The sequence below is a fragment of the Protopterus annectens genome, chromosome 9.part0 (genome assembly GCF_019279795.1).
Source record: "Protopterus annectens isolate FY-2018-M chromosome 9.part0, PAN1.0, whole genome shotgun sequence".
In the NCBI taxonomy this organism is placed as follows: domain Eukaryota; kingdom Metazoa; phylum Chordata; order Ceratodontiformes; family Protopteridae; genus Protopterus; species Protopterus annectens.
The window spans coordinates 608624399-608651357 of NC_056743.1; the positions used below are offsets into that span (position 1 = coordinate 608624399).

Below are 26959 nucleotides of genomic sequence, written 5' to 3' on the forward strand. Positions count from 1 at the left end.
AGAGATGTTCAAAACAAGAGAAAAGAATGAAGAATGTTGTTGAACTGAAAGAATTCTAAAAATTAAACTTAAAAATAAATTACCACTGAGAATGATGCACAAGCATCAGTAGATACTGTCAGATAAAACCTGACTGTATCCACACATTGTCTTATCCTTCAAACCTTCAGTTCTTCAGTCCTTGCTGCTCTTTTCGTATTGTAAACGAAGTGAAACTTCCAGACAAAGTGAAAGATCCATGGCTGTTCAACATGAAGAAACCCAAAGAGCAATGGTAGGATATCAGAGACAGGGTTAATCTCTTCAGGTGGGTCAGCTTGGGGGTTCACTGGAGCTGTGTAGAAATGTGTTTTGATCACACACAACAGATGCCTGTAACAGAAATTTCACTATTGAAACTGCAGTATACAGATATCTTTTGTTCACCATATATGCTCTGTGCTAGTGTCGCTTACAATGTGAGGGATGTATGTGTTTTGTCATTTGTTGGCTGCTTTGATCCGTGGGTGTAGTTTGCTTTTGTTGTTTTGTTTTCTGCAGTGAAATGCTACAAATGGGGGCAGGAACATTTTTTACTTGTTTTTTAACAACATTATATTTTATTCAAAATAACCAGATTGTAGCAGAATGAAATACAACAGAAAAATTGACATAATTGAACATAGTACAGGCAAAAATAGCTACATTGTTTGCTCACAAAGTGTTATAAAACTACAATATTATGCCTAAGAAAGTTAACCCCATCACCTTATTAAGTAAGCAACAAAATTACCATGTGTCTGTACAGCTAAATATGAGTTTTAACTAGACAGATGTACAGGAAAAGTGGGTCATTACTACCTTGCTGCCCACTCAATGTTGAAAGGTAAAATAGTAATACATTAGCTTGTATGACTAAATGATTGCTAATTACTTGTGATCTGATGCTTACAACAAAGAAAAAAACAAAAAAGCCAATATTCCTGAACAATTTTTTTTTCCATTTTTTTTCATTTTTTTTTTTGTTTTCCTTTTTCTGTTGTATGACCACATTGTTAGCCCATTTCAGTAAGAGGGTGTATAGGGCTCACATGCGATTTTGACTGCCTGCCACTCTACTTTAATTTTTCATGTTAGTGGATATGCACAATACACGTGGTTAGTTTTCATTTATTATTTTGATAGCAAATTCAGTGGCTGTATCATTAGTAATGTGGAGTGTGTAATTTTAATACATTTGGCATATAAGTAACCATAACTTTCTTAACTGACAGTCTGTTTGCCGTAAACTGACAGAGACCCTTGTTAATCCATATGGATGACCTCCATAGGAGAACATAGATTTAATTACTGTGGCTGTGACACCTAGAGAAAATATCAGGCTTGTAGTGGTTCAGAAATACATAGCCACTGTTTAGATATCAATAGTGAAACTACACCAAAAGCTATGGATGTGGTCATAATTGTAATATAATGTACTATATGCATGAATGCTAATTGCTTGCCATATGGTGTACAGTGACAATAAATAATGCAATGTTGAGAATTAATGCTTGCTTATTTCTTCTTCTTCCTTTTGACAATGATACAGAAATCTGGATACCTTTACGTATGGTCTGAGTCCTTCATTCATGGCATCTTAGCTGTATGTACATCACCTTTAGGAGACTACATGAATTAAATTTAAAAATATGTTTATGCTGTTAGGAAAGAAAACAATGGCTTGCATATGTTTTCCCTGTCTATAAGAGACAGGAGGACTAAACCAGGGGTACATTTTTAGTTACCTATTTAGTTATCCAAATAACATCTGAATAGAGTAAGCAAAGTGTTTTGCTTTATGAGGAGTTGAAAAAATGTCCATAGAAGCAGTATTCACTGCTCTACATACCTACCCCCCAACATGTTCTAGTTATTTTGCAAAACAGATTAAGGTCCCTTGAGCAATACCATTAAACTTACACGTGTTATAGGTTTGACAAAATAAGGTTTGTGGAAGATGTATATGCAAAGAAGAGGTTGCCTCTCCATAGCCTGTGTGATACTGAGAAAGGGGACAAGGCTTTGACATGGTCTGCTTAGTGTTTATGATTTAGGCCCTTGATTATTTTAGTATGAGAGAGTTGTGGTCATTCCAATTGTGACAAATGTTTGGACACATGCATACATATGTACATACATACACACATGATGTAAGAGGCATTATACACAATGATTGGCCTAATGAGTGCAGAGTACCGAGGAACGATTGTATATGACTACATCCCTGGACCAAGATACTATACCTTTAGATATAAGCTGTCTATGAAAATGGACATTCTTCTAACAGTAGATACAAGGTAATGAAAGAACAGTTCGTTGTCAGCATAATTTCCAAGATCCCTGACTACAGGTTCAGTTTTCATGAGAGTGTTGTTAATGTGATATAGTTACAAGGGAAGTCATGCTTGTTTAAGGATGATATTATACAATTGTTGACATTTAGTTTGTCTATACCTATGACACCAGCTCTTGGAGGATGTTGTTGTCTTCTAAGGAATTTATGATGGAACCAAGCTTGGAGTCAACCACAAATCCAAACATTAGAACTGATATTGTCAATCTTCATTCAGTCCTTGACAGTGGGCTTGATTCTGAGCCTTTGAACTGACTCAGCCATTTACTCCAACTCATGCCTTCCAAACTCTCGAGCCAGGCACTACCCATAATACTCCTCTCAAATTACCACATACCTCGTTTGCTGCTTTGTGTATCAGATGTGTTTATCCTTCTCTTGAGCTTTGGCTTATTGTAAAGTAAGTTTTGTCTTTATTAAAACTCTTAATTTTGTATATTTCTAATTACCTGCTTCTTCCACTTTACTACTGTCTACCCACTCCCCTCATTTAGTCTTTGCATTAGTGTGTCTTGTTTCCATTCTCCTTTCTACCATTGGTAGTCTCTTCAAGTACCATTGTTGGTACATCTCTTACCTTTTTAGGTATTGCTTGATTACCATTGCTGGTATTTCTTTCTATCTCCTCTTTAAAAAACTTGTCGCGATCCCTCTTACTTAACCGTGTGAGCGTGTGTGTGTGTGAGAATTTTTCTGTTATGGCTGAAAAACAAACTTCACCTGTCAAATCTTCTAAAGGCACCTCTAGATTTAAAAGGTGCCAGAAGTGCCAGGGTAAAATGCCCAACTCTGATGGGCATACCTTATGTGTTTATTGTTTGGGGAAAGTCCGTCTACAGGAAAATTGTTCAATCTGTCATGGGTTCTCCACCCACACTTTTATTGAGCATAAGAGCAAACTAATTTTAAAGGGACTTCTCAAGTCTGATTAGAAAAGAGGCCATTTCTGGGTCTGGGACTGAAGCTAGCACATCTTCATCCTCCTCTTCTTCCACTACTAAGAAAAGACCTTCACTTCCAAGTACCGCGGGACCATACAAGAAGGTCTCTAGACTGACCTTGGTGCCAAAGAGTTCTTCAGCACTGGAAAGTTTATCTGACTCAGAACCTATAACTTTATCAGAGCTGACAGTGGCTTCTTTGGTACTCCCAGAGGAGTCTTTCACTGAAGATAGTGATTTTGATGAAGGGGAAGGTTCCTCCAGGTCACTCCCTGATCGTGTTTCCTTTGGCGAAATCCTGAAACAAAGGGGTGGCAGGTCCTCCATCCAGCCCTCCTCGGGGGAGTCGGTACACCTGGAGGCTTTTCATGCCCAGCCCTCTACTTCTTGGATCTCTCCACCTGCTGACAGTCTCATTAAATTGATCGCTCAGTGTGCGTGGAAGATGCCCAATGCCATTGAGCCAATCCCCAAGAGGCCTGACTGCATCTTATCAGCTCCTAAGGATGAATCACACTGGTCCAAAGGAATAACCATTGATGCCATGGTGATACTGGCAGCCATGAAAAGGGAAATTGCTGAGGAAAGTCCAACTATCCATCCTCCTAACAAGGAGTCTAGGGCTTTGAATAGATTTGGGAAGTGTATTTATGCTTCAACTACCTTCGCTCTTAGGTCCTTGAATTATATGGTGCACTTTACGAGATTACAGAGGGATCTGATCAAGGAGCTCTTGGATACCCTCTCAGGAGCAGTGGCTGAAGGTGTACAGGCCAAAGTTACCTCTCAGTAGCAACCCTTAATGCAATTTCTAACTTGTCCATGAGACTGATTGCTCACACAGCTGAAGAGATATCTAAAGCAGTGGGTTCAGACATAGCCATTAGAAGGCGCTCCTGGATGTGCTTGTGTAACTTTGCAGAGCCATTTAAAGCATCATTCATCAATGCTCCATTTGATGGATCTAGCCTTTTTGGTCCCAAGATTAAACATACTTTAGTCAGATGTGAAAAGGATGGCAAGACCCTTTCTACTGTAGACATGCATTTCTCCATTCCTCAGAGGCCTTACTCTAGGAACCAGAGAAGTGAGGAACCTATGGTTTAAAAAAACCAAAGGGCCTTTCTTGGGTTCACGTGGCGAAGACTTTCCACGGGACAGAAGAGGAAGTAATGGAAGATGCCACCCCAGAGGCAGAAATGGACTGAAAAACCAGGGTTCCAAAGAATCTTTCTCTGGTACTCCCTACCAGCACCCTTGAATGGGGTCCCAACTGCACTCCTCTGGAGGCAGTCAGGGGATGACTTTCTCTGCACCAATCCGCCTGGCAAATATTAACTATGGACAAATGGGTGCAGGGAATAATATCCAGAGGTTACAAAGTTCCACTACCATTTCTCCCAATATCCCAGAAAAAACTCCCGGATGAACCAAGTCACAGGGAAGCAGCAGTCTTAGAAAATTAAAGACTGCTAGACAAAAGAATCATCCAAAAAGTCCCACCAGACAAACCAAGATCCGGGTTTCACTCAAGGCTCTTTTTAGTGGCCAAAACAACAGGGGACTGGAGACCCATCTTGGATCTCAGCCAGTTCAACAAGGCAGTTCAGCAAACCAAATTCTGGATGGTCTTGGTACAGTCGATGCTTCCATTTTTGGGAAAAGGTGACAGGATGTGCTCTGTAGACCTTCAAAACACTTATTACCATATAAAAATGGACAAGAGCTCCAGGAGATTTCTGCTCTTCTGGCTGGGAGACAATCATTTCCAATTCAGAGCACTGCCCTTTGGACTCACCACAGCCCCCAGGGTGTTCATCAAATGTATGGCAGTGGTGGCAGCCCATCTCAGGCTGCAAGGATTTACAGTGTTTCCTTACCTCAATGACTGACTCCTTACCGCTACCACCTTGCTTCTGAAAAAAGGAGATGTAAGATGTGCACCCTCTTTCTTTAAATTATTGATGCCACTAGTATGTTGGTCATGTAGTGTGTTTTTCTGTGTAATACTAGCCATGTAGTGTGTTTTTCTGTGTAATAGACAGTTTCAAATCATGTGTGATGAGAGGGTGTCAGAAGAAGGGGTAAATCAAGCCTGAAAATAAGGAAATGTATCCAAAAATATGTACAGAATATGCAGGGGTAAATCAGGCCAGAAAATAAGGAAGTAGTTCCAAAAATATGTACACAAGATATAGGGATAAATCAAAATTGAAAATAAGGAAGTATGTCCAAAAATATGTACATAATATTCAGGGGTAAATCAAGCCTGAAAATACGGAAGTAACTCCAAAAATATGTAGTTAATATCCAGGGGCAAATCACGACTGAAAATAATGATGTTCCTCCCCCTTCCCCCTCCAGTCAACACCTATCTCTGCGTCAACAAGGAGATGCATTATTACACAGTAGTTTTATTTGGTTCCTTTAAGTATAGATTCTAATTCCATTTTCAGAAGTGCATGTCAACACAGTGTAAGCTCTGAGCATGCAAGTATGGCATTTATTCAGGGCTAGACACATCAGCTAGGTCTGATGTCTCAATTTTCTCCTCAGAGTTGTACTTTACAGGCAAAGTAAGCATCAGGGAAGATGATCTACTGAGGATCTAGCTACAAACTGCATGTGTCTGAGTTTGTTAAACCATTCTTTTGTTTTGGGTAGCTGTTACGTGGGTGATCTCCTCTCTGTATATCTCACTGTAAAAGAAAGGAAGCCAAGCAGGCATGGCATAAACAGTTGTATGTAGCAGTACTTTCGTGCTGCACAACCTCTGGGAACCTTCAACATTAATATTAATGAATATCATTAATGCTGAATGCCATAACTAGGTCATGCACCCAAGTAAGGTACAGTGTATGTCTCAAAACAGTTCAGTCAAAGCTACTGCTGCTGTTGCTGCAGGGTTTTCTACTAACATGTTTGTGAATTGTGGTTCTCCTTCTGGCAGAAGAACACTCAGCTACTGCATTTAACATAACAGCTGGCCTCTGAATGAGGAGTCGTTCAGCTTTTAGAAGTGAAACTTGTATGTTGCGTCAGTCACTACTGATATTATTTTTGTATTAAATGCTCCTGTGTGAAGAATGTGCACCTGTTGCCATCTCATCCTTTCATTTAGTTACTAAGGATGAGCACACATTGAGGAATATTCCAGAAGCAAGAGTCCTCCTTGGTTCCCTGTTGTTATGCTACTGTTTTGTTTTTTTTAATTAAAAGCATGCAGTCACCCATTTTAAGGCAAAAATACTTTTCTTAATCCTATGCTAACAACAGGAACGCAACAACTGCGATGGTCTGAACATTTTGTATGTAACCCAATACTTTGATTACAATTATTAAACATCATGGTGTCATGATTTATGTCATGTAATGAGGGGATATTGACACTTTGTGAGTAAAATGGCTAATGTTTATTAGTATGATGATTATGACATGCTTCCCCAAGTAGAATTTTCCATGATATATTGCATGTTATCTGATTTACAAAATCAAATCTTTATTCTAATTAGAGAATTAGGGTTGTCTCGTGGGTGTTATAGCAGTCAGTTTTCAGAACGGGACAGAATATATTTTATGTTTAGAAAATTATAGTTCCAGATCTATCTGTAACATCACCTTCTGTACCAGAGTAACATTTTTGATATTGCTATTCATCCAGAAGGATCATAAAAAGACTTTGATGTGGTTTTGGAGTAAAACATTTTTCATAGGTTCATAGGTTCATAGGTTAGTACTAGGCTATCAGCCCTAGGGCCTATACAAGCCTAGCCATAACAATTCCCTGAAAATTTCTTCCCACATTATTTACTTTCCTGGACCCCTGTCTAGCAGGGCGACTGACGTGATCCCTGGGGTGAATTTCCTTTCTCCCATCCAATCGTCAAGGTTCCTCTTGAAGAGGTCCAAAGAGGCACTCTGCTTGACATGTATGGGCAATCTATTCCAGAGTCTGGGGAGTCTCTGGGTCAGGAACCTATCCCTCCAACATGTTTTGTTTATTGTGATGACAAGGTTTAGATCCCTGGAGCGTGTAGCTCTGAGGGATTGGGATTTCTTTAAGTGTAGCATGTCCAACAGCTCTGGGTTTGACATGGCCTTGTATGTTAAGCAGAGATCGCCTCTGAGTAGACGATATCCGACAGAGTATAGCTGGAGTTTTTAAGGCGGTCAGCATAGGGAATCTGCTTTAGGCCTGTGATTCTTTTAGTGAGGTATTTCTGAGGCCTTTCCAGTTGTTGCAGATGTCTTGAGAGGTACATACCAAATGGGGCACTGTATTCTATAATGGGTCTAATGAGGGATGAGTACAGTGGGACAATGACCTCCTTTTTCTGGATGAAAAGCCCTTCGTGATGAGGTGTGCCACATAGAAGGATTTCCTGACTGTTGTGGCGATGTGGTTATCGAAGGTGAGACCACTGTCCACCTGTGTCCCTAAGTCTCTTATCACACTTTCTGTGTTTAGTGTACTGCCACCTATATGGTAATTCATGGATACATGTTTTTCCCAAAGGGGATAACAATACATTTCTTGGCATTGAGCTTGAGCCCATGGCTCTGGCACCAAGCATCTGTTTCTCTAAGGCCCTTTTGTAGAGTATCCACATCATTTGGGGATTCAATAATGGCTCCCAGTTTGCAGTCATCTGCAAACTTTGTTAGCCAGAGTCCCTTAGTGTTGACCTGTACTTCAGAGAAGTAGATGCCAAACAAGAGCGGCCCCAGGACTGAACCCTGAGGTACTCCACTTGTCACTTGTCTGGAGCTGGATTTGGAGTCAGCTACTTTTACAGTGTGGGTTCTATCAGTAAGCCATTTAGCAACCCATTGGGTGACATAGGGATTAATGCCCAACTTAGTAAGTTTATCTATGATTCCAGAGTGGGGGATGGTGTTAAAGGCCTTGGCAAGGTCTAGATAGGCTGTGTGGACCACCTTACCCTTGTCCATGGCTCTGGAGACTGACTCAAAGAAGTCAATCAGGTTCAGGAGACAAGATCGGCCCTTCACAAACCCAAACTGGGTGGGGTCCAGTGTTTGAAGGTTGCAAATGTCTTTGTTTATAATTTCCATGATAATACGCTCCATGGCCTTGCAGATAAGGCTTGTCAGACTGATGGGACGGTAGTTTCCGGGATCCAAGGTGGATCCCCCCTTGTGGATTGGGATAACTATAGCTCTGCGCCACTCAGTGGGCACGAAACCTGAGGTGAGGCTATGATTAAACATGACACTTAGGTGAGGTGCCAGTTCACATTGTAGTTCATGTAGTACACAGCCCGGGATGTCATCTGGTCCCATGGATGCTGTATTCTTGGCTTTAGAGAGTGCATTTTGTACCTGTGTGGCCGTTATTACTGGAATTTGGCAATCTTCTGGTATTGAGATGGGCCATTTAGGGGGTGAGAGTGGGGTGAAGTTGGCACTGAATCGATCTGCCAGGATATTGGCAATATCCTTCGGATCAGTATATTTAATGCCATTCTGTTTTAGCTCAGAGCAGATCTGAGCATTGCCATTTAGATTCTTGACATAATTATAGAATGCTTTGTGGTTGTCTTTGGAATCTTTGGCAATTTTATTTTCGTAACTAGCTTTGGAGGATTTTATGAGGCATCTCAGTTTCTTACTGAGGCTAGTAAGGGAGTTTTTGCATCCTGGGATTTTCCTCTTTTCTGCAAAAGTTTCTTCCTTTTGTTGTAAAGTTTGTTTATGGCAGGGGACCACCAGATTGGCTTCCTTTTTTGGATGAGAGCATTTTGGTTCTATTTGGGATGGCACGATTCATGCATGAGTGGATGTGCTCGTACAGTGCCGTAGTGTAGGATTCAGCAGTTGAACTTTCAGTTCCCGTCTGCATGGGTGTCATGAAATTTGTCACTTCTGACTTGAGTAGCATGAGGTTGGCTTTAGAGAAGTTTTTTTATGGTGGTTTATTTACTGGGGGGTGGGGGTGGGATGTGGATGTTAAGGGTGATTAGCTTATGGTCAGACCTGACTAACGAGGGGTGACCATAGGTATGGAGCATTGATTTCCCATGTTGGTAATGACCAGGTCTAGGATATTGGAGCCCCTGGTGGGACTATGGATTAGTTGATCCAGGGCGTTGGAATTTATGAATTCCAAGAACCGTTGCGCAAAGGTGTTGGGACATGAGTAGTTTTCCCAGTTAATGGCAGGGTAGTTAAAATCACCCAGTATTAGGGTGTTTGGTTCTATCTTAATATTTTCCAGTATGTTTAGAAAGGTGTAGTGAGAATCTTGGGGTATGGTGGGGGATCTGTAGCAAGCTACAATTTGGATTGCAGTCTTACCTAGTGTTAGTTGCACTTGGAGAATTTCAGACACATTGTGTTGGCCAACTAGCCTGGTGGTGTGAATATCCTTGGTGAATATTGACACTCCTCCACCTTTAGTGTTTCGGTCCTGGTTTGGTGGACGAAAAGTGTGGTAAGAGTTGTAGCCTGGTACTGCAGGGGTGCTCTCTGGAGCCTTGAACCAAGCCTAAGTTACTGCACAGATATCAATGTTCTCCATTTTTAGGAGTACCTCGAGAGAGTGCATTTTGAGGTTTAGACTTCTAGCATTGAGTAGCATTATCTTCAGATTTTGCATGCTTGTACCTGTTATGGTGGTGGTTTTGTCCTTTGAACTTTGCCTAAAAAGGCACTATAGGGGTGGCAAGAACCTTAGCCAGTAACCTGAATCCCAGGGACGACAGGTGCAGACCATCTCTGGCAAAGCATCGTGGTCTGTCAATCATGTCATCCCAGGCAGACAGATACTGGATCTCCTTTGAATGACACCATAAGCTTAGCTAATTGTTGAAGTCAATCATTTTATCCTTATATTGTGGTATCATTCTGGGCGAAGGCAGGATGCTACTCAGGGCTAGGGTCATACCTGCCTGGGCCACATGATCCGAGAGCTCTTCCATGTCTCTTTTCATGTAGTCCAGGGAGGTACGTCTCAAGTCATTCACTCCAACATGGACAATGACAGAGTCATATTTGTACTTGTTGTGGAGTGACTTGAGTGCATGCGTTATGTGGCGGATCCTGGCACCCGACAGGCAGCTGACTGTAACTTTCTCCTTATTCAACCTGGTGAGAGGGACATCAGTGTGCCGAACTATAGAGTCACCTATGACTAAAGTGTTAGGTACATTGTCTTGCCTTAGGGGCTGTTGCTGGGTGGCACACTGGTGTTGTGAACTATGTGACACATTGGTTGTGATTGGTGTTCAAACCACAAAAGCTGCAAGCCAGTATTCAATGCTGTGAATGCTGCCTTCTAAATTTGATAATTCTAAAATGTTCATTAATAACTTAGAATCTAAAAAATTGTCAAGCATACCCCAAGGGTTTGGTGGCTGTCATTTTGCACAATGACCTCAGAAGTATTTTCTTGCTGATGGGATGCAATGATTTTATTTAATTTGTCTGAAACTGACATAAACTTTCTGCTGCCTACAGGGTGAATGTTGTATGGTTGTTGCTAATGTTGTGATGTTTTCCTGATCAGCTTAGCATACTTAGAACACTCTGTACATTTCCAGTTGCTATATGCGAGATCCCACATCCTCTTATATGGAAATGGGCATAACCTTTTTCGGTACTTGCGTATTATCGCAACCAGATTTTCAACGGCCAAACCATTTGCTTAACGATCTTGAAATATTGTAATTAATGATGGAGAAATGAAGTATAAAGTGTGTCCTTATAGCACAACATTGTCTTTTTTGTAGTGATGATGATAAAATGTAGAAAACGTACTTGGAGGGACTGCACGTCACTTGTTGGAGTAATATTGACTAGAAAACATCTGCCATGAAAATCCAGCCTGCCCAGAAAAGACTGCTTTCAATCAAAACTAAACTGCAATTGCAGAAAATTTCCCACCACATACTAACAAAACCACACAGTGTACAATGCACATCATTACAGCAGTAATAATATCAATCATCGGTGTACTACAATCTAGGTTTTTCAAAACACGCCCCCTTCACAAAGCCAAAAAAGCACTAATCCCAACTTTCTGTACTAAAATCGACCATGGAATCAGATGTCAACATCATCCACCCTCATAATGTATAATCATTAACAATGCAGTGGTTCTTTGTACACTGATTAAAACTTAGGTTACAAATAAAACGTTTACCAAAAGCAAACTGCCCACCTCTGTGTTTTCCTTCTAGTAAATATTCCTTGTACACCATGAAAGTATTCCTACCGACACTATGAAACCAGCCATGATAACTGAAGCGTGCATCTGTAATGCACGCAAAATAGGAAGAGGATTTCTTCAATTGTTCTTGTTCATGAAAGTAATGCAAACTTTTTGGGCAGTACTAAGGACTATGATTAGCACTTTGAAAAGTTTCAGGTACTGGTCTTTCTGCAGGTATGCTCATTTCGCAACCACAAAAAGCTGGTTGCGATAATACGTAAGTACCCCTTTTTCTAAGAATGTACAAACCTAGGCTGTAGCACATTTATGCAAAATAGTTAGGGATTACCACTTGAAAAAATTATTCTGCCTTTCTTTATATGGACTTCAGACTGTCAACTTTACTAAGCTCCAGCTATTGGCCAAAGGAGGAGAAGAGGGGGAAGACATGGCCGAAGGCAGGAGGAGAGGAGAAAGGCTAGGACTGTGGTAGTGAGGGTCGGAACTTTGAATGTTGGCAGTATGACTGGTATAGGGAGAGAGCTAGCTGATATGATGGACATAAGGAAGGTTGGTATATTGTGTGTGCAAGAGACCAGATGGAAGGGGAGTAAGGTTAGGTGTATCGGAGGTGGGTTCAAATTGTTTTATCATGGTGTGGATGGGAGGAGAAATGGCGTAGGAGTTATTCTGAAGGAACAGTATGCTGAGAGTGTTTTGTAGGTGAAAAGAGTGTCGGATAGAGTGATGTTTATGAAGCTGGAAATTGATGGTGTAATGATGAATGTTGTTAGTGCATATGCTCCACAAGCTGGGTGTGCAATGGATGAGAAAGAAAAATTTTGGAGTGAATTGGATGAAGTGGTGATGACTGTACCCAAGGGTGAGAGAGTGGTGATTGGAGCAGATTTCAGTGGACATGTTGGTGAAGGGAACAGAGGGGATGAGGAAGTGATGGGTAGGTATGGTGTTAAACAAAGGAATGCAGAAGGTCAGATGGTAGTGGATTTTGCGAAAAGGATGGACATGGCTGTGGTGAATACGTATTTTAACAAGAGGGAGGAGCATAGGGTGACATACAAGAGTGGAGGAAGATGCACACAGGTGGATTATATCTTATGTAGGAGGGCCAGTTTGAAGGAGATTGGAGACTGTAAAGTGGTGACCGGAGAAAGTGTCATTAGGCAGCATAGGATAGTGGTTTGTAGGATGACATTGGCTATCAAGAAGAAGAGGAGGAGTGCGAGGGCAGCACCAAGGATCAAGTGGTGGAAATTGAAAAAGGGTAATTGTGAGGTGGAGTTCAGGGATGAGTTAAGGCAGGCACTGGGTGGCAGTGAAGAGTTAGACCAAATAGCTGGGTAACAGCAGAGCTAGTAAGGGAGATGGCTAGAAAGGTGCTTGTTATCACATCTGGACAGAGGAAGGACGACAAGGAGACATGGTGGTGGAATGAGGAAGTACAGGAGAGTATACAGAGAAAGAGGTTGGCAAAGAAGTGGTGGGATTGCCAGAGAGATGAAGAAAGTAGACAGGAGTATAAGGAGATGAGGTGCATGGCAAAGAGAGAGGAGGCGAAGGCTAAGGATAAGGCATGTGAAGAGTTGCATGAAAGGTTGGACACTAAGGAGGGAGGAAAAGGAAATGTACCAATTGGCTAGACAGAGGGACCGAGCTAGGAAAGATGTGCAGCAGGTAAAGGTGATAAAGGATAATGAGGGAAACGTACTCACAGGTAAACCAAAAAGCACTAAACAAATGACAAACCAGGTAAACCAAATGAATGAGCTGTAGAAAGCACAAGTCCAAGGCTGACAATAAAAAATGTAAATTTAATGAAGTAAGCACACGCTTTCGGAGAACTCAATGGCGCTCCTTCCTCAGACAAAAAAATTTTTTTTTTACATCTCTGAGATGTAAAATTTTTTTGTCTGAGGAAGGAGCGCCATTGAGTTCTCCAAAAGTGTGTGCTTACTTCATTAAATTTACATTTTTTATTGTCAAACGTACTCACAAGCGAGGATAGTGTGTTGAGGAGATGGAAAGAGTACTTTGAGGGGTTGATGAATGAAGAGAATGAGAGGGAGAGAAGGTTGGATGATGTGGGGATAGTGAATCATGAAGTACAATGGATTAGCAAGGAGGAAGTAAGGATAGCTATGAAGAGAATGAAGAATGGAAAGGCTGTTGGCCCAGATGACATACCTGTGGAAGCATGGAGGTGTTTAGGTGAAATGGCAGTGGAGTTTTAACCAGATTGTTTAATGAAATCTTGGAAAGTGAGAGGATGCCTGAGGAATGGAGAAAAAGTGTTTTGGTACCGATTTTTAAGAATAAGGGTGATGTGCAGAGCTGTAGTAACTACAGAGGGATAAAATTGATCAGTCACAGCATGAAGTTATGGGAAAGAGTAGTGGAAGCAGGGTTAAGAAGGGACGTGATGATTAGTGATAAGCAGTATGGTTTCATGCCAGGAAAGAGCACTACAGATGCGATCTTTGCTCTGAGAGTGTTGATGGAGAAGTACAGAGAATATCGGAAGGAGTTGCATTGTGTTTTTGAAGACTTAGAGAAAGCATATGACAGGGTGCCTAGAGAGGAGTTGTGGTATTGTATGAGGAAGTCAGGAGTGTCAGAAAAGAGTGACACAGGATATGTACGAGGGTAGTGTGACAGCGGTGAGGTCTGCAGTGGGAGTGACGGATGCGTTTAAGGTGGAGGTGGGGTTACATCAAGGATCAGCTCTGAGCCCTTTCTTACTTGCAATGGTGATGGACAGGTTGACAGACGAGATCAGACAGGAGTCCCCATGGACTATGATGTTTGCAGATGACATTGTGATCTGTAGTGAGAGTAGGGAACAGGTGGAGGAGACCCTGGAGAGATGGAGATATGCTCTAGAGAGAAGAGGAATGAAGGTCAGCAGGACTAAGACAGAATACATGTGTGTGAATGAGAGGGAGGATAGAGGAATGGTGAGGATGCAAGGAGTAGAGGTGACGAAGGTGGATGAGTTTAAATACTTGGGGTCAATAGTTCAGAGTAATGGTGAGTGTGGAAGAGAGGTGAAGAAGAGAGTACAGGCAGGATGGAGTGGGTGGAGAAGAGTGTCAGGAGTGATTTGTGACAGACGAGTACCTGTAAGAGTGAAAGGGAAGGTCTACAAGAGGGTAGTAAGACGAGCAATGTTATATGGGTTGGAGACAGTGGCATTGACAAAAAGGCAGGAGTTTGAGCTGGATGTGGCAGAATTAAAGATGTCAAGATTTGCACTGGGTGTGACGAGGGTGGACAGGATTAGGAATAAGTATATTAGAGGGTCAGCCCAGGTTGGAAGGTTTGGAGACAAAGCCAGAGAGGCACGATTACGTTGGTTTGGACATGTGCTGAGGAGGGATGCTGAGTATATTGGGAAAAAGATGCTAAGGATGAAGCTACCAGGTAACAGGAAAAGAGGAAGGCCTAAGATAAGGTTTATGGATGTGGTGAGAGAGGACATGCAGGTGGTTGGTGTGACAGAGCAAGATGCAGAGGACAGGAAGAAATGGAAACAGGTGATCTGCTGTGGCGACCCCTAACGGGAACAGCTGAAAGAAGATGATGACTAAGCTCCAGCTATTGATAACACACAAGGGAAAGCCTGGATACATTCTAGAGGCAACAGGATTAACACACAGCATTTAACCCTTTTTTGTCTGAATACAACATATTCACAGGCATATTATTTAATAAAGGGAAGGCGTGTTAATAACTATTAACATTTTCAGGGTGCACGACTTTTTGTAGAGTTATTTTTAATTGCAGCACAAGATCAGACATTTTTATTTTGTGTTTGTTGACCTTAATAAAACAGCACTGAGCTGTCACAACTGTTGACTTTATTTTTGATTTGGGAAAAGAGAGGGTGAGTTTTATTCTTATAGTGTCATTTCTTTTTCCCCTGAGTTTGTGTGGGTTTGTAGTTAGTATATATACAGAGATTACAAGTGCATGGGGATAGATTGCTTAGTGAGATGTAATGAGATTTGTGATTTTTGTTTTCATAATTAGTTTTACAACTATTTGTGGATGTGAGTGACCATGCTGATTGACATATTGGCAGTGATTAACTGCATATCAGTTAAGTAAGATATGATTAATAATAATAAACCCACACATTTTCAGCAAAAGCTTACAATATATTTATTTTTCATTTATGACTTATAATTGTGACGGGTATCACAGGTTTCAGATACAGAAAAAAAACATAATTTGATAATCTCCAAATCAGATTTACATTCTCTTAATAAAAATCACCATCAACAAAAGGAAATTTTAAACTTCATTGAATTTCAGTACAAACATTTTGTCTGTCTGGGTTTATAAAGTTGCATCATAAAATGACTATCTTGATATTCTGATGCAAATATTTTACAAAACAAAATTTGTAAAAGCTCATGTTTAATCTGCCATATATACTTCTCTCCAAACCTATATAATTCTCAGCAGTGTAAACATCTGTTGTACATGAATTTTCACTTCATCTTGCTAACAGTCTGACTTTATTAACTCTGTGTGCACCTATTGGCTCTGTTTATCTTTTCTGACTCCCAAATTCTATTAATCATGTTGAAATACAATGTACACAAGGCATCCTCCAACATTTACTGATGGATTTACTGCAAATCAGCAAGTTCAATGGCATCAGAAATACTTGGTCTAAGGATCTAAACATATTCTGCAAGATCAACATAACGGTTTGGAGGGACAATTATATCTCGCAGAGGATATTGCTGCTCTGGAACAGGCTCCCCATCCACATAAAACGAAGTTCATCCCTGTCAATTTTCAAGTAATGACAAACTGAAAATGTATCCCAGGACTGCCTCCTGTATCACTAATGGACAAAGGCAGCTCCTAAATATTTTATACCATGCATGGGTCCCCTCAAATTATTTATGGTATGATCCCTGTTATTCTCAGTAGAGGTAATATATAATTTTTCAAATTGGGTAGGTTATTTCTAGCACAAAAAAGGGAAACTGTCCAGTCTTAAACTTTTGCTTAGTTCTAACAACTGTATTAAATGTCATGTTTTTACATGCGAATAAGCAAATATCTAATTTTTTTTTTTTTTTTGCTGTTGCATTGAAATAAAAGCCATTTATGGCTGTATGGCTGAAATATGCAATGGTTTTGTTTCTCTTTCCTTCTTTAAAATAGGGGTGGTTTGCTTTAACAAAATTTAAACTAACATATTTTACCATACTTATGGTCAGATTTTTTGGGTTTCTGATCCCTGCTGACTATTAAACCTCCTCCTTATCTTCCTAATTGGCCCTTTCATCTCCTCAGAGGTCATTTGCTTTTCCTAGGGATAAAGGGTGGGAATGGTGCTGTCATATCTTTTAAGGTATTTAAAGAATTTTTTTAACTTGTATACCTATGAATTCTCCCAGCACTTGCCTGCTACGTCCCAAGTGATTATCACACAGTTTGTGGATGAAAGTGACATTTGTCACGTTGACAAGATACATTCACTCAATAGCCCTGCCACACAGGGGGGATCCACCTTGGATCCAGGGAACTACCGCCCCATCAGTCTGACAAGCCTGATCTGCAAGGCCATGGAACGTATTATCATGGAGCTTATAAACAAAGACATTGGCAACCTTCAAACACTGGACCCCACCCAGTTTGGGTTCGTGAAGGGCCGATCTTGTCTACTGAACCTGATTGACTTCTTTGAATCAGTCTCCAGAGTAATGGACAATGGTAAGGCAGTCCACACAGCCTATCTGGACCTCACCAAGGCCTTTGACACCATCCCCCACTCTGGAATCATAGGTAGAGTTGCTAAGCTGGGCATTAATCCCTACATCACTCGATGGGTTGCCAACTGGTTACTGACAGAATCCACACTGTAAAAGTAGCCGACTCCAAATCCAGCTCCAGACAAGTGACAAGTGGAGTACCTCAGGGTTCAGCCCTGGGACCGCTCTTGTTTGGCATCTACTTCTCTGAAGTACAGGCCAACACTAAGGACTCTGGCTAACAAAGTTCGCAGATGACTGCAAACTGGGAGCCAATACTGAATCCTCAAATGATGTGGATACTCTACAAAAGGGCCTTATAGAAACAGATGCTTAGTGCCAGAGCCATGGGCTCAAGCTCAATGCCAAGAAATGTATAATTATCCCCTTTGGGAAAAAACATGTACCCATGAATTACCACATAGGCAGCAGTACACTAAACACCAAAAGTGGGATAAGAGACTTAGGGACACGGGTCTCACCTTCGATAACCACATCACCACAACAGTCAGGAATCCTTCTATGTGGCACACCTCATCACTAAGGGCTTTTCATCCAGAAAAAAAGAGGTCATTGTCCCACTGTACTCATCCCTTGTTAGACCCATTATAGAATATAACACCCCGTTTGGTATGTACTTCTCAAGACATCTGCAACAACTAGAAAGGTCGCAGAAATACCTCACTAAAAGAATTACAGGCCTAAAGCAGATGCCCTACGCTGACCGCCTTAAAAAGCTCCAGCTATACTCTGCCACATATCGTCTACTCAGAGGCGATCTCTGCTTAACATACAAGGCCATGTCAAACCCAGAGCTGTTGGACATGCTACACTTAAAGAAATCCTAATCCCTCAGAGCCACACGCTCTAGGGATCTAAACCTTGTCATCATAATAAACAAAACATGTTGGAGGGATAGGTTCCTGACCCAGAGACTCCCCAGACTCTGGAATAGACTGCCCTATATGCCAAGCAGAGCGCCTCTTTGGCCCTCTTCAAAAGGAACTTTGACAATTGGATGGGAGAAAGGAAATTCACCCCGGGGATCAGGTCAGTCTCCCTGCTAGACAGGGGTCCAGGGAAGTAAATAGTGTGGTAAGAAATAGCCAGGGAATTGTTATGGCCAGGCTTGTATAGGCCCTAGGGCCGACAGCCTAGTACTAACCTATGAACCTGTGAAGGCAGGATGCCTCTGATGAACTCATTTCCACCAGAGGTTATACATGGAGTCCACATCCCCTCCAAAAAGAGATTAGCTCCTTCATCATCTGGGTTGCTATACAAACCTGGTTCAGCTGCAATTTACTCTACTGTATCACACACAACTGTCATTATGAATATGCACAATTTTGTGGTGTGGGGTTTAATGCACTGCACACTAGTTTGATGAATCTTTTTTAGTTAATATTGCAGCTAACATGTTATATTTGTTATGCACCATAATTTCATTTTAAGAATATTGCCATTATGGTATACGTGGTGACTTAATTGCCTGCATTGAGTAAGTATGTACAGTATATGTGAAACAGAATATTATTTTCCAGTGTGTTAAGCATTTGAATATTTAATGCATGCAATACTAAAGGAAACACTGTTGGCTGTGATGGTACTGTCACAAAGAACAGGAAGATGAAGTGTTTAGTAAATGTGAACAATGTTTTGAGCAGACCATATGATTGTTCTGGTGGACTTTTTGTACCATGTATGAATAACAATAATCATGATTTGACGTCTGAAGGACTGTTTATTGTAGTAGGCTGTAGAAGTATGCATCAGCATTCTAACTGCAGGTCAGTTTCTGTATTTGTTCCTGTTTGATAGAACTTTGATTTCATTTCAGTCAGCTAAAATAAGCAAATCAAATGGTATAAAAGGGAGAAACAGGGAATCAGTAGAAATATGACAGAATAGGAAGGAGTAGCTGGACAGGGTGGTGGGTGTTGAATTAGAGGACCAAATGTGAGACGGTGAATGTGGCTCTGGGATGGGGGGGGTGGAGAAATTATTAGCATGGTCCCTGCTTAGGAACGTACGGGCTATAACACCAGCCCCAGATTCAAAGCCATACATAAAAATTTCACTACTACATTCCATACTGACGGTGATAACATCAGCAGCTTTGCTGTTTCATTTGTAATCTGTTGAAATTACCATTTTAGTATTTAAAGTTCTGAACATCAGTGTTATTAACAAGTACAGTAAAGCAAGGCCTTTGTTCTTTCACAACATATCAGATATGTAATGCCTTCCTATTTTGCATACATGTGCAGGTACCTTGCATTACATTGTCATGACTAAGTTAGCCACAACACTGAAATCAACTAGAAAGTAATAAAATAAGCTGTTTTTTCTACTTCTGAACTTCACACCTTTTCATGTTACACAACATCCACATTTATATTGTACTGCTGACCTCTAAGTGCAAAACAAACTGCTGCCCAATGCTGGCATTTTATCTCTGTGTTACTGGACACACACACACACACACACACACACACACACACACACACACACACACTTACATCTTAATTTTTGAAAGTGGTGAGAATAGCTGACTTGACTTAGGTCAATACTTAATGGATATTCTAAATTTACTAAGAGAGTATATCTGTTCCTTTAGGGAGTTATATAAATTCTCCATAATTATCACTGCAGGATTACTAGTTATTTCCATAATGTAAGGAGCTGCTTTTTATTAAACCCGTACCATCAGCTTTACAAGATAAGACTTTTTTATAGGATAGCTCTTATTAGTTCATCACTTCTCACACGCAAGCAATTAGTGTCATTCTGCAGGTGTTATTACAGTCTCACATTGTTACAACTTAAACAATTTACTACTGTTTCTGCCACAGTTAGGCCTTTAGGTTATAAGAGAAAATCCAGGAAGGGCAACAAGTAGCTAGGTAATCTGAGCTGCGAGATCCAAACTTATGATGTGACCTGTCGTCAAGTAGAAGTCAAAGAAACGACTGCACAATGATTAATGCAGATGGGTACTTCATCTTAATTTTAAATAAGTTTTGTATTAAACAAACTGACTGTCTCCAAGTAACCCCAGCTGAATAGAACATTTTCAAAATAATTTCTTTTAAATCACAAAAAATAAACATGATACAATGAGATGCGGCCAAATGCATGTTCAGGTTTTGTTGCATATATGGCTGTACATGCCTATCTGTACTTCATGTCTCTCTGAAAAAGGAGCTCATCTGACAGCTAGGATCCCATATTCGTGTGATATTGTGTTCATCACATTGCTCTCATTTATGCATGGAGGTATGATCTGAGTTGTACAGTACAAGGCTACATGATGAATATGATCGACCAATGCAAAGTATTACCATAAAATCAGAAAAGAAATACATATCTGAGAGGAGGTTATCCTTTTCTCTGAAATGGGCTGTATTTTGGAAGAAGGTAGCAGTCTTACAGCGTTCATATGGTGAAATACACACACGGACAAGCAATGTTCTTCTGTCAACCAACAGAAGGATCTGGCTAAATGGATACATTTCTCAAGGCGATTTTCTGTTTCTAAATGTGCACTGGAAGCCTGTGCTTTTGGTTCATGCCTGTATACTTCCATGTATAAATAAACAGAAAGTTATTTGTTGTACGCATCTTCATGTACTCTGCAAAATGAAGCCAGACAGTATTTGACAAACAGTGATATGACTATGACAGAAGTGCCTTTGAAACTGCTTTCTTTACTGTTGCAACACTGTCATGCACGTTTTCAGCATGGCAGTACTTTTTAGAAGTTATATGTATATCTTGAGACTGTTAAGAAATTCTGTCAGGTTTTGGGGTACATATGAGGCAGACTAAACCAGATAAATGCTTGAAAATATTTGACTAGGTCAGAGATGCTAATATTTTCTTTCCACCTCCAGTTTTCATACCTTATCTAATTTCTAATTAAGTGGAATTTTTGTCCAGAATTTATATAAAAAAACACATGACTAAGAGCAATGTTTGAAATGCAGATACTGTACAGTGAGTATTAAACTACATACATTCCATCTGTCATTCTGAGTCGGGTTAAGCAGTGGATGGTGAAGGGTGAACACAGTGTCATAAACTGGGAAGTCTAGGTTCTGATCACAACTGCAGCAGCCTGCAGAAAATATAAGCCTGTGCAAAGCGATGAACATCCTTACATTATCAAGAAAGCCAGAAAATGGTTTATGCATTCTGTTTTTCCACAATATTGGAATCAAACAAACAAGTAGAATGACGATGGGAGGAGTTTGAGTAACCATAATTTCATCGCTGTCTGGGATATCTGACTATACTGCATGACAGGCCTGTGCAAACCCTTTCAACTTTTAAACCATTATATGCAGTCTCAGAGTGTTTTCAGTTTACTGGTCCATTGTTAACCGATCATAGTCTTATTGTTTTGAAATGGATATCGGGTTGGCCTTTGAATAGGAGCATGCAAGCGCGCAAACACACACACACACACACACACACAATTAATTTGCACTGCAGTACAAAGTACAAATGAATACCAGAGCATATCATTACAAAATATTAACTGCAGTACATTTCTTGAAAGTAACTGTACCTGGAATATCCCCACCTAACTACTCCGACTTCAAGGTTGTCACTTCCACTAAAGAAAGTGTATGGCAACTCTTGGAGTTGAATTCACACCATCCTCAGCCACATTAAGATGTGCCAAAGTTGCCATTACGAGAAAGTCTTAAATAATCAGCATGTATTAGTACTTCAGGTGATTCCCACATAGCCCCCTTTGTAATGCATATCATATACTTTCCCCCAGTCAGCATTTCTGAACACCTAGTCAGTGAATTCACTTATATAGTACATTTCCCATCTTAAACATTTATTAGATGATTTGCGTTCAGTTAAAGTCCATTTGCCTGTGATAAACACATACTAATCAACCACAGGACATATGTTTTACTCTGGGACAGTATTTAAAGAAAAGAAATGTCCTTGTGCTATATCTGCAGCCCTGGGATTTGATTTCTACAACCTCTGGTACTGTGTGTTTGCAAGTTATTCAAGAAAAATTCATAGGTCACATCTTTTTTTTAAACAGTTAAATGTTTAAAAAATGACTGCATAGACATGCAAACAGAATTAACAAATCATGAACCAAATGACTTCTTGGTCAGGTGTTAAACATTATATAAAATACGCTGCCTCTTTTATGTCTGAAAAACCTGCTGTCGTATATGGAAATGCCAGCATTCAACATGCAACACCACAGCTTTTTAGAAGATGAAATAACAATAACCATAATGTATATTACTGCAACATTTCTGTTTTTTATTGTCATGGCTGATAATATATATCATACAGTCATCTTTTTGTATATATTATGTCACATACAAAGAAAAGTGCACATCTCCAAATGTGTGCCATAAGGGTACATTTTGATATTCAGGAATCAGAAAAGGAACCTGAACTGATGAAATTCTCTAATATGTCTTGTCAATTTTATTTCTGCTCTATTAGTGTATTGTGTGGTCTTCTGCTTGAAAGAGTGAGACACACACACACACATATACCACTTCGGCACAAAGAATACAGTTTCTCAAAGCAGTATTCCTGTAAAGTAAGTTCACTCAGACCCATTCCAAACCAGTACATTCTGCCCTTCGTGTTTCATTGAAAGCAACATGTAAAATGTTACAGTTTACCTTTAGATCTGTAGTTAAAATGCTGAAGTCTGTTCCAAAGTTTGCCGTCTCATATCTCCTCCTTAAAGATTACTAGCAGCAGAACTCCAACAAAATATCCCCTTTAAGTCTAAATAAATTGCAGTCCCTTCAGGCTAATTCCAGTGATGAAAACAGAAATATTATTTAAAACATCCCAAGGAGCCGTGTCTTAGAAAAGAAACAAGAGTCCAGCTCTGATAAGTCTGAGAGTCCTGCTCTAAAGAGCTTTTACTTTCTGACACTCAAACATAGCCACAACTTATTTGCATAAAGCATGCTAGCTGTGCTACAGTACAAACCAATCCCAGAACACATACTTGAAGCAAACCCTGCCCCCTCCCTGTCAGCTTTGCAAGGGCATTTAGCAAACGTTACAGTAATAAATGAAGTTTGTCGTTTTTCTTTATCAGAAGAGCAGGGCAAATGTTTTCCCTCTGGCTTAACTATATGCATGCTGCTTTTATTCCCTGTGCCTCCACGATCTAGCAAGGCGCAGTTGTCTTTGCCTGTGAAGAATTCCAACAACAAAGCAAACCAGACAGCTGCACCTGGAGAAAGGCAAGCTGCCACTAAACTTCATGGCTAGCAAACATTATTAAAGGAGATGGGAACAATTTCTTATTAGAAAATCATCAAATCTCATCAGGATTTGCTGGGATTTATTTATAACTTGCATTTAATTTAGACTACTTTGAAATTATTTCATACTAAAATAAATATGTAGCTGCTCTTGTCATTCATAGTCACACTGATCAATCTGTGTGCTTGATATAATTAAACAGAACTTGAAAGGGAAGACTACATAGGCTTATTGTCTTCTTCAATTGTTAAATGTAATGTGATAATTTCCAAAAAAAAAAATCTTGTGCCAGTAAACAAATTCTACAGTTCAAACCCATTATTCTGATTTAAAAATCATTCATGTCATTAAGCAGATATAAAGAAGCAACCACAACCTCCAAAGAAATGAAGAAACACACAAAGCAAGCAAGCCATCTCTAAATAATGTCATGTATATTTGGGATGAATTTAGTGAGGGTGCAGTCTAAAGGAAAGGAAGGCTAAATTATCCTCTTGTAGTACTAAAACATGGGGGACAAATTCAGTTTCTAAAAAAATTATGGAGAAGAAAGGGTCACACATAATGCTGTCAGGCCCACATATGAAGCCCAGCTCCAGTCTTTGCATGCATTTAGTAGCAGATCAGCAAAGACATTGTCAGTCGCTCTCAAACTCAACCCAGAAGACTCCTCTTACAAACAAGGGACATATGAGTGTCAAGTCACAGAATGACAATTAAAAGATTGGAAAATAACATAAATATTATTTTGTTATGAATCCACTTCAGCTCCCACTCCTATAATCATGATGAAAACAGTCATGCAACTTTTATTTTAACTGGTGGGGGACATTTTAAAGAGATCCACAAACATTGCAACATCTGCTCTTAGCTGCCATATGATATGTTGGCACAAGTTGTTTCAAGATATAGATAGCCAAGCTGTATTAGTATAACATATAACCAAACAAAACAACAGTAGGGGAAGACATAAATTCTGTAACCATTAGAGAAATTTCAGTCTTCCAACATCTAGTTTCTATAGACACTCTGAGTCACTATGGATCCAGTCTTATATTATATACTTGCCTAGAAGCCTGGTATCCAATAGTACAGTGTACTATTTTAACACAAGCTTATTTTATTGTATTTTACTGGAAAATGTTAAAAATGGCTAAATTACAGTTAGAGCAACTTTATTACTCTTATTCATAAAATTTCAAATTTAGATTATATCTTGCCATTTGCTCTTAAGTTAGAAATCTCATCTGATCAAAATCTATTGGCAGCTGGTGCAGAGGTTAAGGTTGCAAGCTGTAATTCCTATGGTATAGGGTCTGATTCCTTCAGACCTTATCTGTCTAATGTGTGACCTTGAGTTAGTCATTTAACTAGATATTGCTCTAGGATTGCCACTGCAAAGAGACAGTAACATACCTCTCAACCTCTTAGGGCAAGAAATCTGGACAAAGCCATAAATAAAAGTAGGACAAAGGCCCAAAAATAGGGACATTTTTTAAATATTGCTCTTACAAACTTAGAACGTTGACAGAATAACAAGTTTTGCATTAGCATGAATTTTCTGAAGGGTACGAAGTCTGAAACTAAAATGTCTGTCTTTATTTTCTAACTTCAGTCTTTAATGATTTACCACTAATTTGCCAGAAAACCACATTTCTTTGAAAAATGGACCAGAAATATGAGGCCAAAATCTGGACATTCTGTGAAAATCTGTACAGTTGAGAGGTGTAGACAGTATCTCTAGTGGGCCTAACTGGTTAATAAATTATATTATTAATGCTGTAAAAACATTGACACTTAGTGGCGTAACAAACCTGCCTTATGCACAGTACCCTTTCCTTCTACGCAGTCTCCTGTAGATTGCTGAGGGGTGATCCATGCCTGGCTTACAAGGCATCCACAAACCCCAAATTTATGAATCTCTTGCATATTTGTAAGTCAAATAATACCAGAAATACAAGGTTTAGGGACCTGAATTTTGCCTGTGACTTAGAATATGCTGAAAAGACAGATATGTGTCCTAGAGGCTGATCCTCTATTGGAACATCCTTGTGAAGCTGAGTTCGTCTGTTACCCAGTTAAAGTGCAACCTAGACTAGTAGATGGGGAATAGGAAATTTATACCAGGCCTGGCACCCATCCCTCATAGACAAAAGTAGGTTATAAATGCCTGGCCCTCAATGTCCTACTTGGATATAAGACATTGCTGTTCTTTCGGGAAAACTTGGCTAGAAAACCAAAACCAAAGCTGGATAAAATAAATATTTCAACACACCGGAAGAATGGAGAGTATTACTTATCTATTTATTTATTCAAACCATTGTTAGATTAGTATGTGGTATTTACAATATCAAATTCTATAAAGTTCATATATAGTTTTTTAAGCTGTATTATACTGCGGCTGTCTGCGAAATTGCCCAGAGAGACTGACAGCATGCATTCACTTTCACTTGGAAGCATTGTGCTGTCTTAGGCAGCAGATCTATAGCAAAACAAATATTAGGAAATTATTATTCTGTAAAGACATATGAGAGGTAGAAAGAGAGGAAGAGTGTGTGGGTGTGTGTGCGTTTGTCTATGCGTGCATATATTTGCTACAAAGGAAGGATGTTAGCTGCACAGGAACAACAGCTTTATGTGCATGTAAGAAATAAATTTAAACAACTACATTAAGTATTACTTGTCTGTCTTTAAATTCTGTGATTTTTCATTAAATGCATTGCAGATGACGTGAACCACTTCAGTCTTATGATCAATATGAAGAAAAACTGCAGGGTTTGTTAAGCAATTACCTTTATGCATGACTACACCTTACCGTTAAGCAGTCATATAGGTTTGCATTAAATGCACCTTTAAGTTAGATGGTGAGTTAGAACTGAATAAATGGTAACAATTAGTAGATCATCTCCCACTAAGATGCTAACAAGTCATAAAGCACACACTGTGCTTTTCTAGTTCAATAAGAAAATTAATACAGTTTAATGTATGACATAAATTGTGCTGAAAGCAACAAACTGTTATGGTAATGCAAAACAATATACTGCATTCATTTCAATTAAGCTTGCTCTGGGGACACAAACCCTACCTCCTGAATATATTCCATTTTATTTGACTCTGTGCTTTTATTTTTATTTATTGTCCTTTGTACTGTGCTTCTCCTATTAGGCTCACAGTGCCTTAGGACATTAAAACCTCCAGCCTGTGTGTAATACATAACATCAATAACACAAGGTCTGTCACTTCAGCCCTCATTAAAAGCTTGTGTGAAACATAAAATGCAATTGATCACAGTCCTTAATGCAGCAATGCATAAAGATAAAACTAGCTCCAAAAGAATATTTTATACTTGTCTCTCTCTAAAGTATTTTAAATACAGAAATAGTAAAGGAAGATGTGTTCC

General features: G+C 39.7%; 1 protein-coding gene across 4 annotated transcripts in view; it reads right to left on the reverse strand.

The window, feature by feature from the left end:
- Positions 1–26959, reverse strand: part of DDR1 (discoidin domain receptor tyrosine kinase 1) — a 1200914-nt gene that overhangs the window by 573020 nt on the left and 600935 nt on the right. Inside the window, exon 1 of one of the 4 annotated variants that reach the window (XM_044083160.1) lies at positions 22959–23211. The exons of the other annotated variants lie outside the window; for them this stretch is intronic. The gene's annotated coding sequence lies outside the window, so the exon portion shown is untranslated. Of the gene's footprint in view, positions 1–22958; positions 23212–26959 lie in introns of those variants that run through there. 4 annotated transcript variants of the gene reach the window in all.